Genomic DNA, 12,729 nt, shown 5'->3' on the forward strand with positions numbered 1-12,729 from the left:
GTTTTTGGGAGAAGGCATTACCCATTACATCATATAATGACTGTAATATGGTATAACCATCCCATGCTCAGGGAAAGCCTGTAGAGCTGAACGGAGAGGTTTTGTATACGTGTTTAGGTCATTGCGCCTACTTGGCTAATTATGAAATGTCTTCTGGTTGCCAGACTTTCATCTGGAGTTTTGGCTCTGATGAGAGTACTTATTTTGTTTAAAAATAGCCAGGTGTAGTCTGGTCTGTTTGTGATGCTATTTCCCTTACTGTCAATATTTACTGACCAGATGACTAACAAAAGCCTGTGACCTAAAAAGAAAGAGGCCAGGTCCCAGGAACTTACAGGAAAGTAAAGCACAGAAAATGAAGTAGCAGCCACTCACCTACGGTGAAAGACAACCATCCGTCAAGGCTGCAGAGGAAGGCTGAGCCCAAGGTGAGTCTGGAATAATTGACTTAGGGCTTAGAACTTTCCCAAATGTAAGGTGGGTGGGGAATGAGGTTTGGAAATGAGGAGGCAGGAACTGCTGACATTCTGGAAAGTAAAGCTCAGTCCAGTCAAATTGGTCTAGAACATAATACCACAATAAACACATATCATCTTATACCAACCATCTCATGCTATTGAAAAGACATGTATTTAAGAGAATGTGCTGGTATTCCTAGCCCAGACCTTATGTCCTTACACAGAGGATAAATGGATTGGAAGTTTGGAACTGTTGATAAAATACAGAACTCTGGGAGACTGCTCGCCAGAATTCTCCAGGCTTTCCGAAGCTACCAAGAAGTTTGTACCTGAGGTCTGCTCACCTGCTCACCTGGGGCCTTCTGACCTAGGGTCTGCTCACCTTGGGTCTGCCTACCTGGGGCCTTCTCACCTAGGGTCTACTCACCTCGGTCTGCACACCTAGGGTCTGCTCACCTAGGGTCTGCTCACCTGGTGTCTGATCACCTGGGGTCTACTCACCTAGGATCTTCTCACCTGGGGTCTACTCACCTGGGGTCTGCTGACCTGGCGTCTGCTTACTTGGGGTCTGCTCACCTGGGCCTGCTCACCTGAGGTCTGCTCAACTGGGGTCTGCCCAGCTGGGTAGAGCTTTCATTGCACCAGGGAGATTCTTTAGACCCCACCAGTATTTTTAATATGAGTGGCTGTGAAATTGAACCATCAGTTTATATCAGATCTCTCAAATGTGGTTTGAGAGGATCACCTGGGATGGTTGTGATCACTGGTAATCTCAGAGCTCGGGTGACTGAGAAAGGAGGATAGAGAGTCAAAGCCAGTCTAAATAATGAGCCCCAGCCTAAAAACTGCATAGCTATATAAGTGAAGTTGCAGGTAGAACTATGACATTTTTAGGATATTTACAGCCTACTTAAAGACCCTGAAAATATGGTCTCTTTGGACATGGAGTATACCCCAATATTTTATGATATATAATATTTTCCTAGCATGGGTAAGGTCCCAGCTTCCTTTCACAACACAACAGTAAGTAAACAAGCAAATCTTAAAACCAAATAAAGAAATAGAGAAGGCAATGTCTTTCACACAGTAGGGACAAGATAAAATACTGAATGAGCAAAGGTAGATAGAACAATGTTTGAATAATGTTTACTCCCTGCAGAGGGAGAGCATACATTTAAAAGGTCATTGTGACAAACTAAATGTGCTAAGAGCAAGCATTCAACAAAGCATGCATGCATGCATGCATATGCACGTGTGTACATGATGTGGGAGGGTCTTCTGTTTGAGTTGATATCATTGGTTAATAAAGAAACTGCTTGGCCCATTTGATAGGCCAGCCCTTAGGTGGGTGGAGTAGACAGAACAAGATGCTGGGAGTGAGGCAGATGCTTCAGGCAGTCGCTATGACTTTCCTCTCCAAGATGGATGCAGACTAGAATCTTCCCGGTAAGCCACCCCTCGTGGTGCTACACACATTACTAAATATGGGTTAAAGCAAAATGTGAGAATTAGCTAATAAGAGGCTGAAACTAATGGGCCAGGCAGCGGTTAAATGAAGACAGTTTGTGTGTTGCTATTTTGGGGCATAAGCTAGCTATGCGGGAGCCGGGCGGGATGAAAAGCAGACCTGCCCACAGACATGCTGAATCTTTCCCGGTAAGCTACCACCTTGTGGTGCTACACAGATTATTAGAAATGGTTTAAGCAAGATGTGAGAGCCAGTAAGAGGCTAGAGCTAATGGGCCAGGCAGTGTTTAATTGAATACAATTTGTGTGTTGTTATTTCAGGGCATAAGCTAGCCAGGCGGCCAGGAGCCGGGTGGGAATGCAGCCCATCGCCTCCTCACTACATGCACACCTGTGTGTGTGTGTGTGTGTGTGTGTGTGTGTGTGTGTGTGTGCAATTCCCACACAGATATCTGCCATTGTCCATGGTGGATCCAAAGAGCTTCTCCCTTTCAGTCCTCCCTCTCTCTCCTGCCCAGCCAACAGCAAAAGTAAGACAAAGTCATTATCAGGCTACGTATATTGTTTGTCATTCAGATAATGATGTGAAACACAAAATCAGCTATCGTTTAGAAACTAGAGTTTTGGGATGAGACTTTAAGGTCTTTTGCTTTTAGTAATTAGGATGAAGTGTGACTTAACCAGCACACCCTTGTGGCAAGCACAGTTGAGCTCAGTACAGCTTGAACCGCCTCTGATCCAGCACTCGGGATTGTCCTTTGATCAAAGTCTGCACATCCCCCACCATTTACTGTTTTGCATGTGATATAATTATAAAATTATAAATCACAATCAATGGAAGATATGAACAAGTTACTACAGATTAACCTCATCCCATCCACAATAAGCTTAACATCTACTTTTCAATTTTAATTCTCAGTCTTGCATGGTAGCTATCCCGTTTATGGATAGAAAGATGAGATTAAGGGTGTCCAGGAGTTTCTGTGTGTTTGCCAAGTGAAGCAATACCTCTGAGGACAGGAAGCTACACCACACTCAAGAGCTTGCTTGTAAGCACAGATGTGCCTTGACGTAACACAGAACTCAGTCCTAGTAAATGTAACCAAAATGCATTAATCCTTCTAATGTACCACCCATCTTTCTATAGTGACACAGTACCTATAGAGATATTTATACTAGTCAAAATCTTAGGAGTATTATATCACAGGCCTTGGAAATCCAAACTTGAAATTCCACCTTCAGTTTCTCCTGAGTGTTTGGTCCTTCTACATCAGTTACCAGTTGAGCCTTTGTCAGTTGGGGACAGTCTAAGCTAGGTTGCACTTACTGTGCCCAAGCTGTGACTCGTCACAGAAACCCATCCAAGAACATATAAGACAATCGGTGTGTCATTAGGCATCTACCCCAACAGGAAACAACTGTACTTGATCTCTAGGCTGTAGTGTACACCCTGGGCCTGTGAGCCTCTGTGATACCTTAATGAATAGAGAGTTGTCCCAGGCAATGGGTGTCTACCCTGTGATTCTTTGTACCGCATGGGACTTCTCCCATGATGAGAAGAGTTCATCATGGGTGTGATGAGTTCAGGATTAACCCAAGTCCTCTGTCAGCCTGGATGAACATTGATCCATCTTTATTTTTTAATCTTTATTATGGTATGGCCTCGAATTTGAGTTGTTTCTCATACTTCGTACTTTTTAAATACTTGAAATATCAGCTAAGGTTGCGGCAAAATGAAAAGAATTGTATTGTTGTATTTGGTGAGGAGAGAACGGAGGCAGACTGTTTGGTCAACACCAACCCTGAGCACCACAAATTAGACACCACCCACTCTTCTCATTTCCATGGCCTGGGATCCCAGCCATCTCTGACCATCTACGTATGTGTGTGGCATCTTTGTTCTGAATTTATCTATCTCAAGTACATGCCTGAAAAGAAGCAATGAGACTGAGTTCAACTTTGCAGACAAGTATCCATTGATGGCATTTATTGGCCTCCAGTGTGTGCCAAGCCTGGAGATGGGACTGGACAGAGGAAGAAGTCTGGCCATGTTGGTGGTGGGAGAGATAAGGCTCTTCCAAGAGATAAACCCTCAGAGTTTGGTAACCACCTGGACTCCAGGCTCTGTGACCAGTGGCTCCCTCATATGTGGCCAACCACAGATGCACTGTGTCTTCATGCAGGCTGTCCCAGAAGCTGGTGGGCCAGACAGGTGTCAGAACACCAGCACCATTAAGCCACACAGCCAGCCAATTTCCAAGTATGCTTGTTTATGTTCAGGGTGGGGCCTGAGTTCTGACCAGATCTTTCGAGTTTCTCTGGTGTCCTGTCTCAGAGACATTCTTCTTTCTTACCAAACCAGGTTTTGCTTTCTGACCTGTGGCCCTGTGAAGGTCGGAGGTGAGAGGTGCGCTCACTCAGGATGGGTATTTAACCAAGCCTGTGTGTGATGGCTTTACTTCCCTCTCTCAGAATTATGGCTGGCTCTGAAAGAACTCAAACTTGTGTGAACTCCTTTTCAAATTCAACAAAGCTGACATTTATGGCTTTGTTGAAGCAGAGACATGGCATTCGGCTTCAGACTGTTTGGACTGTGGAGTGTCAGTATAAATAGCTTTGATTGACTTTCGAATCGTGCACATCTGGAAGCAATTTATGGCATTCCAGCTAGATTAAAGAGCATTTTAAAGGAATCTCGCCAGCTTCCCCCCCTTCTCCTGTTGGCCATGGTGAATAAAGTTTCAAAGAGGGTTTAGCTGCTGTTCCCCTTAGTGTAGATGGTAGTGAAGTCAAACTCAGGGCAAATGCTTGGTGGGGGCGGGGCAGCAGTAAAGAGGATTGTTTTGCTAAAAGAACCAAGCGCAGAGGTGGCTTTCCTGCAGCTGTTTTCTGCACACTGATATAAGAGAGTACACTTCAGTGGTCCCCCAGGAAGGTGCTGTGGCTACCCTGAGCCAGTGAACTCAGCCACTTTCAAAGAGGTCAAAGGATTGATTTGGGAGAAAAAACAAGCCCCTGGACTCAACACAATGGAGTAGACAAGATCATGCATGTTGGCTTGGTCAGTTTTGGGGCACTGTGTGGTGTTCATTTAGCAGGAACACCCACCATGCACTAGGGGGAGAGAGAGAGAGAGAGAGAGAGAGAGAGAGAGAGAGAGAGAGAGAGAGAGAGAGAGAGAGAGAGACAGAGAGAGTGTGTGTCAGTCTCTGGGCTACAGAGCAAGTACATGGCAGGACATTCTGGTGAAGCAGAAAGATGCCACATCATGCCACTGCATATATGTTATTCATTATCCACCCATCCTTATGGTTAACTTATAGTGAGAGGATTTTTGTCCTGTGTGGCTGTGTATGCTGCAACTTAGTTGGAAGCTGTAGAAACAGTGCTTAGCCACGAGTATGTATATGGTACACACAGATGTGAGAGCCACTCAGAAGATGGAAGACAAGGAACATTCCAGATGAGGAGTCAGACATTCTTTTTTCAGCCACCAAAGACAGCAAGGAACAACCCATCAAGACAGGCATTTTCCCATTTAGACATGGTGGAAATGAGGTTTCCGTGGGCTATAAATCTACCCAGGTTCTCCCATGGACTACCTCTCTTCCTCATTGTGAACACGTGCTTCCTTGACACTACCTCTCTGAACCTCAGTTTCCCCACTTTGCCATGAAGACATCTAATACCTAGTCGTGGGAAGTCAAGGAAGCTATATAAAAATGCAGTAACATATAATACAGGCAACTTTGTAACGAATTCAATGGAAACTCTAAAGTCTGTGGCCTTCACAGATGGAAACTTCTCTGGAGGGTGGGGCAAGAGGATACTTTACAGTGAAAGGAGACATGTCCTGAGTCTCTAACTTAAATAGGAGTATTAAATATCCATAACTAGCTTGGGTGCCTTGCTTGAAGAAAAGGATGTCCACACAAGGTCATCAGAGCAGTGCCAAGGTCACTGTGGTCCTTCCCTTCCTTGGTGCTGCACTGGGTCAGGCCCTTCCCCTCCTTCCTCTCATCTCTGAAGGAAAGTAATAAAGTAATGCCTACAAGGGGGCAAATTGTCCTAAGAGTCACCTAAAAGTGCAATTTAGCACACGTTAGGCTGAAGAAAACCACCTTTGTTTTGTTATATTAGTTTCTCGGGGATTTCTTTCCTGGGCTGGCATTTCAGCGTGGAAACCTGTCCCCTTTTTCTTAACATAATGAGGCAGTTTTTCCATTTTAAGAACAATAGAGCAAAGCATGAAGAGTGATCGATTCTTTAGCTGAGATTTATGAACTGCTGCCTGGAGCCTGCCTGCCAACCTCTGGCTATGATTTGGAGAGACAAGGCAGCCAAAACCTGTGTTGTTTTTAGTAAAAGTAGAAAGAAATGTAATCACCAAGACCACGGGATGAAAAAATGCCCTACTGGGGGTTTGCCTTTCCTTCGAATTCGGGTTCAGGGAAACCCACAGACAAAGGAGCAGCTGGCTGCTTTGCTTACTGGTTTTGAACTGATGGGAAAGGCAACTCCCGAGCTTTTTGTTGACATGATTTCTGGCAGTATTACCCCCGCTCCCGTCTCACTTCTCTCCACTTGTTGGTACAGGCTTGACAAAAAGACATCCAAATAAAACTGTGCTGATGTGCCAGGATCAGTTTTCACATGTTCTGTATTTGATTAAAGGGATGCATAGGAAACAAAGGGGGTGAAGCAGGGGAGAAGTTATGGGGGGGCTAGGAATAAGGGATCCCGTGGTAACAGCAGGAAATGCTCAGAGCAGAGATCAAACCTCAGTGGGAAATGGTCTCTGCTTTAAAAACAAGATGGCAGTGGTGAGCCTGGTCAGAGGCAGTTTAGAGTTCAGGTGGAGCCCCTCCCCAATCCCTGCGGCCTGCCACTCAGTCATTCTTCTCAAAAGGTTTTTATTATGTTTGTTTATGTGATGTGTGTACATTAGCCACACTGCACAGGTGGAGGTCAGAGGACAAATTACAGGGCTTCATTCTTTCTTCCCATTACGTGGGTCCCAGGAATTTAGTTCCCCAGGATGGTCAGTGAGCAACCCTACCAGCAGTGGCATCTCCCCTGCCCCTTTACTCCTCCTTCTGGTTTAACATATGCTAAAGGCCATTCAGTGTGTTAAGACTTGTGCAAAATTACAGGATTACAGCGTTGACGGGGCAGATACAACCTCAGAAGTAGCGCACTCCAGGGTGCGTGGACATTAAATGACTTAATGTGGTGGCTTCTATGGGTTATGTTGTACATTGATAAAGGTGCGGAGGCTGAGGACCCTCAGGGGGATGAAACCTGAGACCCAAGGGGAAGTGATGACTTGTGATTTGTTCCATCTCATTGAGGTAGGTTTAGAGGTTGAACGTTAAGCACCAAAAGGAATCTGTCTTCCTAAGACTGGGCTCACTAGTTCCCGGTCTGAAGACGCATCAGGTGTCACCATAAACAGTACTGGAGAGGAGTAGAGAAGCTGGAGAGTGTTTGTATGGGAATTAACTTTTTACATATGGTTATTTATTTTGCGTGTGACTGTGTATGTACGTATACACACATGCCCAAGTCTTGATGTACTCATTGAGGTCAGAGAGCAACTTGTGGAAGTTAGTTCTTTCCTTCTACCATGTGGATGCAGAGGATTGAACTTAGGTCATCAAGGCTTGGAGGCAAGCGTCTTTACCTGCTGAGCCATCTCAAAGACCCTTTCATGCATTTTAAAGGAAATTGGAATTGGCCCATGGACAACTTAATTATGTATCATTCTTAGCAAAAGAGAAGGCAGAATTGTTGAAGGAGGTCACTTGTTTGTTTCCCCACTGCCCAGAAACCCAAATAATCACACAGAAACTATATTATTTAAATCATTGCTTGGCCTATTAGCTCTAGCTTCTTGTCGGCTAACTCTTACATACTAATTTAACCCATTTCTATTAATCTGTGTATTGCCACATGACTGTGGCTAAAGTTCCATCTGGCTCGGGGTGGGGGACTTCATTGCTTCTTTCTAATTTCACCTCCTTTCTCCCAGCATTCAGCTTAGTTTTCCCCACCTAGCTCTGTTCCCCTATAGCTCTGCTATAGGCTCAAAGCGGTTTCTTTATTTATCAGTGGTAATCACAGCATACAGAGGGAAATCCCACATCACAGAATAGTCGTGTGTGTAGGGATAGAAAGTGAAAGAGAGACGCCTGTGCTCAGAGAAGAGTCTGAATGATGGGGGTGGGGGATGTTAGAAAAAAGACAACTCACTCAAGGTGACAGTCTCTTGATATTATAAGTGAGTTTAACTTGCAAGGAACTTACGATAATGGAGTTGTGTATACATTTCTATTTTCTGGTCTGGGAATATTTTAGAACTGTGAGAACAGTTCTGTCAGGAAATATAGTGCGGGAAAGAGGGACACTCTTTGGAGCAAGTGCTCAGAGAATATTACTATGGAGCTAAAACTGAGACTGTTTTTCTACTTGTCCTCTCCTCTGTCTCTCCCTCCCACTTTCTCCCCTTTCCCTTCCTCACATAAGCCCCACCATTCATTTTTCTACCATAGTCACCCATTCTTTTAACAGGCTTGCTTCAGGGTGGAGCCAGTGGTACTTTTTGTGCTTCACGGGTGGATGAGACACATTGCTGCAGACTCTACTTTACCAGGACTCTTCAACTGAGCCGAGTCATCAGTGAATGACCAATCCTTACAGCAAATTTTCTTATACTCTTTTGATGAAAAGAATCATCTTCTGGCCACTGTCTTACTGGACAATCACAGAAATCCTATGAGAAAGGCCGTCTGTCTGGCATAATGTCTACCCACAAATCTTATGTTCTTAGATGGCTTAAAGACAACCCTCCCCCCTTGTGAACTCACTGAGGACATATGTTCCATTTCCTTCCTGGTTTACTACCACCACCCAGAAGAGTCTGGCAAGGAGAAGGCTCTGCGGAAGTGTCTGTTGAGTTTAGCAAATGATTAAATCTTGTTATGATTTTTTTCTTTTCCCTTAGAAGTTATCGATGGGAAGGTTGGTGAGCAGTAGGTTCATGGTAACTCTATATTATCACCATATTTAATGTGTAGGCCTGACATTACATCTGTCCCTTGCCATCTCCAAGCCCCTAGGACTGTGCTTGCCATCTGAAATTTCTCACCTGTAAAGTGAAATTTCTACAGCCCTGACCGTCTATACTGGATTAACTTTCTCCACAGTGTTCTTCAAAGTAACTGTTTAGCCTCTAAATATTTGAAGCACCATCTGAATTTGCATCTTGAAAGCCTGTAGAACAAGATCTAGCTCTCACGTAAACGTTCTGTTTTTATCTTCTAGCTCAAGTAACTTTCTTAGTCCCTGAAGTAGAGGGATGGGAGGGACACATTTGAGAAAGCAATGGAGTAGGAGCGTGTTCGGAAGCCCTGACGGCCATACTGTCTTCCTCCTGTGATGATCCACTCACAATTCACAGGACGACACTGGCTTACCCAGCCAAGGACTTCTTAAAATTCCTCCTTCTCTCTTCAACTTTAATTCTTCTTTCAGATTTGAAGCTCTGGACAAAGTGTATCATTTTCCTTCCCCCAATCTAAAGTCAATCTTAAAAGATGAACTAATAATAGTTAACTAAGAGACTAGCTTAGTGTGAGCCTACCTGAGAGCAAAGGTAAAGAGTGAGGTGGGAACCCAGCGCTCAGGAATAAACATGCTTGGAGGAGTGGAGGTGTTGACACCACAGACAAGCAACAGGGGGACACAGAACGTGGCAGAGGGGAGCCATCTGAGCTGTCCAAGCACTTAGAGCTTGCCAAGTACTAGTCAGCTACCTCTGCACACAGTCAGCAGCTGAGCCGCCCCTTCTGCAGCAGTGGCAGCATCCAGAGTGGGAGACGCTTTCAGGTGACACATTGATCCTCCTAGTTTTCCAGAAAAAAAAAATGTCCTATGTACCTGTTGTGAACTTTGGAATTTCCATGGACTGCATCATCTTGTTGATGTTGATGAAGGCACTGGGGATGTAGACTAAGTCTTGAACCCGTCTACCCCTAGGAGTAACTCCTATCTTTGGTGGCCTTCAAGGGGTGTTTTCCTCTGTAGCCCTCTGCCCTTCATCTGCCTATCACTTCTCTTGAGCAGCTGACCTGGGCCCATCTTTATTGTTCCAAGCTGTCAATCACTGCCAAGACCAGAGAGATTACATCAAATCCAGGCCCTGAGAAAGAAATTTCACTCTGGAGAGCTCTCTTTGGTACAACTGGATAGATACCAAATAAAACACCGCCACTGTGAAAATCTAACCCACTGTGTGATTGATTAGTTGCCCACGTCCCCCGTTAGCAGAAATGATTTCTTTTATTCCTTTTAAGCTTGAACTTTAATTTCTTGGTAAAATTTACTGTCCTGAACACTTCACTTCATCACAACTAAAAGCATGAATGAGCATGAACCTCACTGTGGAAATTCTAACCGCAGCCCTTCTGTGTGTGCTTAATCTCCCTACCAAACACCCTGACTGGGGGGGGGGGGGGTATGTCTTCGGGATTATTTCAGGTAATAATGTGTTTTCTGAATCTTTCACCACTACCTAAAGATATGTGTTGGGTTGAAAGCCTTTTCTGAGCATGCCTTCCCCACTCTCAAGCTGGCATCCCGAGAAAGGGGTATACTGTGACAAACGACGTGTCGCTTTGTGGGGGAAGCTACTGTGAAAAGGATTATTTGTGAAAGTGTACTTCATCCTCCATAGCGTGCAGCCCTGCCTTTCTGTTTTCCAGATTTATTGACATATAATTAACAAATGAAAATTGTATAAATTGAGGTGTATACCATGCTTTGATAATAAATGCGCTGTGACATTTATTATACACGTTTACTGTAAGCAGTTCTATCTTCAGAATTGCTTTGCCAAAATGATCTTATTTCTTATTGTTTTACCATTTGAATGGCAAATTGAGTTACAGGCGCAGGAACATCTCCTACCTGACATAATTCCCTCTGTGTTTGTATGTGTATAAGTGCGTGTGTATGCGTGCATGTGTATGTGTGTGTGAGAACATGTAAGATATAAGCACTGGGTAAATTTTGAGTAGAGAACAGTCTTGTCAAGTGTGAGCCCAGAGCTTGTTCAATTGCTCTCGCTCTATTCTCAAAGACTCTAGCTTCCCACACTCCGGGCCAGCATGTCTCCCCATCTTCCCACTCCAGCCCCTGTCACCTGCTCTCTTTACCCCCCACTATTCTAATCCCCCCACTTCTTATGCTACTTCACAGCTCTGCACAAGCAGCGCTTCATCTGTCCGTCATCGAGAGCTTGTCTTTACCAAAGAAGCTGTCGAGACTCCAAGGGCAAACTCGTGACTTGGGCACCATGTGACGCAATGGTGTAGAGGCTGCAGTTTGCCACCAGAAGTCCTTAGGGAAGGGGCTCTTATGGGAGTTTAAGCCTCGACCCTGCTCTTAAACCTGATCGCTTTGTTTTGCTCTTTTTTTGAAATAGCCTTAATTCACCAAAACCATGTTTTGACAAATACGCATTCTGAGATTATTGGAATCCATTTCTTTGCTTAATGTTAAATTCACAAGCTGAACTTCTATGACATAATTATTTAGCAGTCACATAAAATGTGTATCTGGTCATTCTTAACTGGCCCATTTATACATGGGCCACATAAAATTTGCATTCTTACACCAGAGACTCATTTATTAATAGTAATAAATACACTGGGCTGCAAGCCAAATGCACTTCAGAGGCTTGTAACCTGAGAACGGTCAGCAGGGATGTGAGATGGAGTGTGTGTGTATGTTTTAAAGAACATTTTTAAACACTCTTTCAAAAGGAGTTGGAAGTGAGTCAATTTTTTTTAAACAAAGGAAAGAGGAAATTTGGTGCGATGTATTAATAGTCTTAGAAAGAATGTCTTTCTCAAAAAGTTTTTTCTCGCCATGGAGTTTAGGGGAGAGGAGAGAAAGTAGGTGTTGGACTCGTTCCTTTTCTTTCCTAAAGAACTTTTTATAATAATACATGAAGATTTCTATTGGATTTTCTATCCAAAAGAACCTTACGTGTTTTCATGGCTGCATTCCCTGAGAGCAGAGGTTTTACTCCTGGGTCAGAAAAACAACAGAAGCCTTGAGCCTTGGGTGGCAGGTTAGACAGAGGCAACAATAAATGGCAATGGTTTTACAAATATTGGTGAGAACTCATGGCCCTTCTTCTGTGGCTCACCAAGGGGATGTGTGACTGGCACTGATCAGAGCTCCTTGGTGGCTTTAACAGAAGCCACACGTGAGGGAGGACCCAAGGACAGCCCTCCTGCCAAGGGGACTGAGGAGCTACAGGCCTTTCTTCATTATGTTTCTTTGTAAGAACAGGGGTTACAGTCTGATGAATTTCTTTAAAGTAGATGAAAAAGGACTCAACAGAAGGCAAGGGGAAAAAAGCTCAGGGGATGCTTTCAAACAACAAAAGCCTTTCAACCATTGATGAACTTCTCTGTTCTTTGAACAATCTTTGGTTAAAGGGCCTCACATTCACTCTGTCACCTTCAAAGATGACTGACAGTTGTGATCTGAGGTATATGTGTGATTCTTACATGAATATATTACTTCTTAATTCAGAAATTTGTGGGAAGTGGGCCTTTTGTAAATGTCAAGCAGAAGATATAATTTGCTCAGCACAGCCTTTGCCTTCTGTGCCCAGTGTTCTATCCCCTGGACCTAGGCGCTACCCCTTTGGGTGGTTAAATAATAGAAGGGATGGGGAAAGCTAGCCTTTGAATGTTATAGGGATCCTCAAGTCATGAGCTCCTCCTTGTCA

The 12,729-nt window shown here is 44.2% G+C and overlaps 1 protein-coding gene across 1 annotated transcript in view; it reads left to right on the forward strand.

The window, feature by feature from the left end:
• Nucleotides 1–289: 289 nt before the first annotated feature.
• Rarb (retinoic acid receptor beta) overlaps nucleotides 290–12,729 on the forward strand; it is a 459,458-nt gene continuing 447,018 nt past the window's right edge. Inside the window, exon 1 of the mRNA XM_038349069.1 lies at nucleotides 290–428. The gene's annotated coding sequence lies outside the window, so the exon portion shown is untranslated. The remainder of the gene's footprint in view (nucleotides 429–12,729) is intronic.

The sequence above is a fragment of the Arvicola amphibius genome, chromosome 12 (genome assembly GCF_903992535.2).
Source record: "Arvicola amphibius chromosome 12, mArvAmp1.2, whole genome shotgun sequence".
Lineage (NCBI taxonomy): Eukaryota > Metazoa > Chordata > Mammalia > Rodentia > Cricetidae > Arvicola > Arvicola amphibius.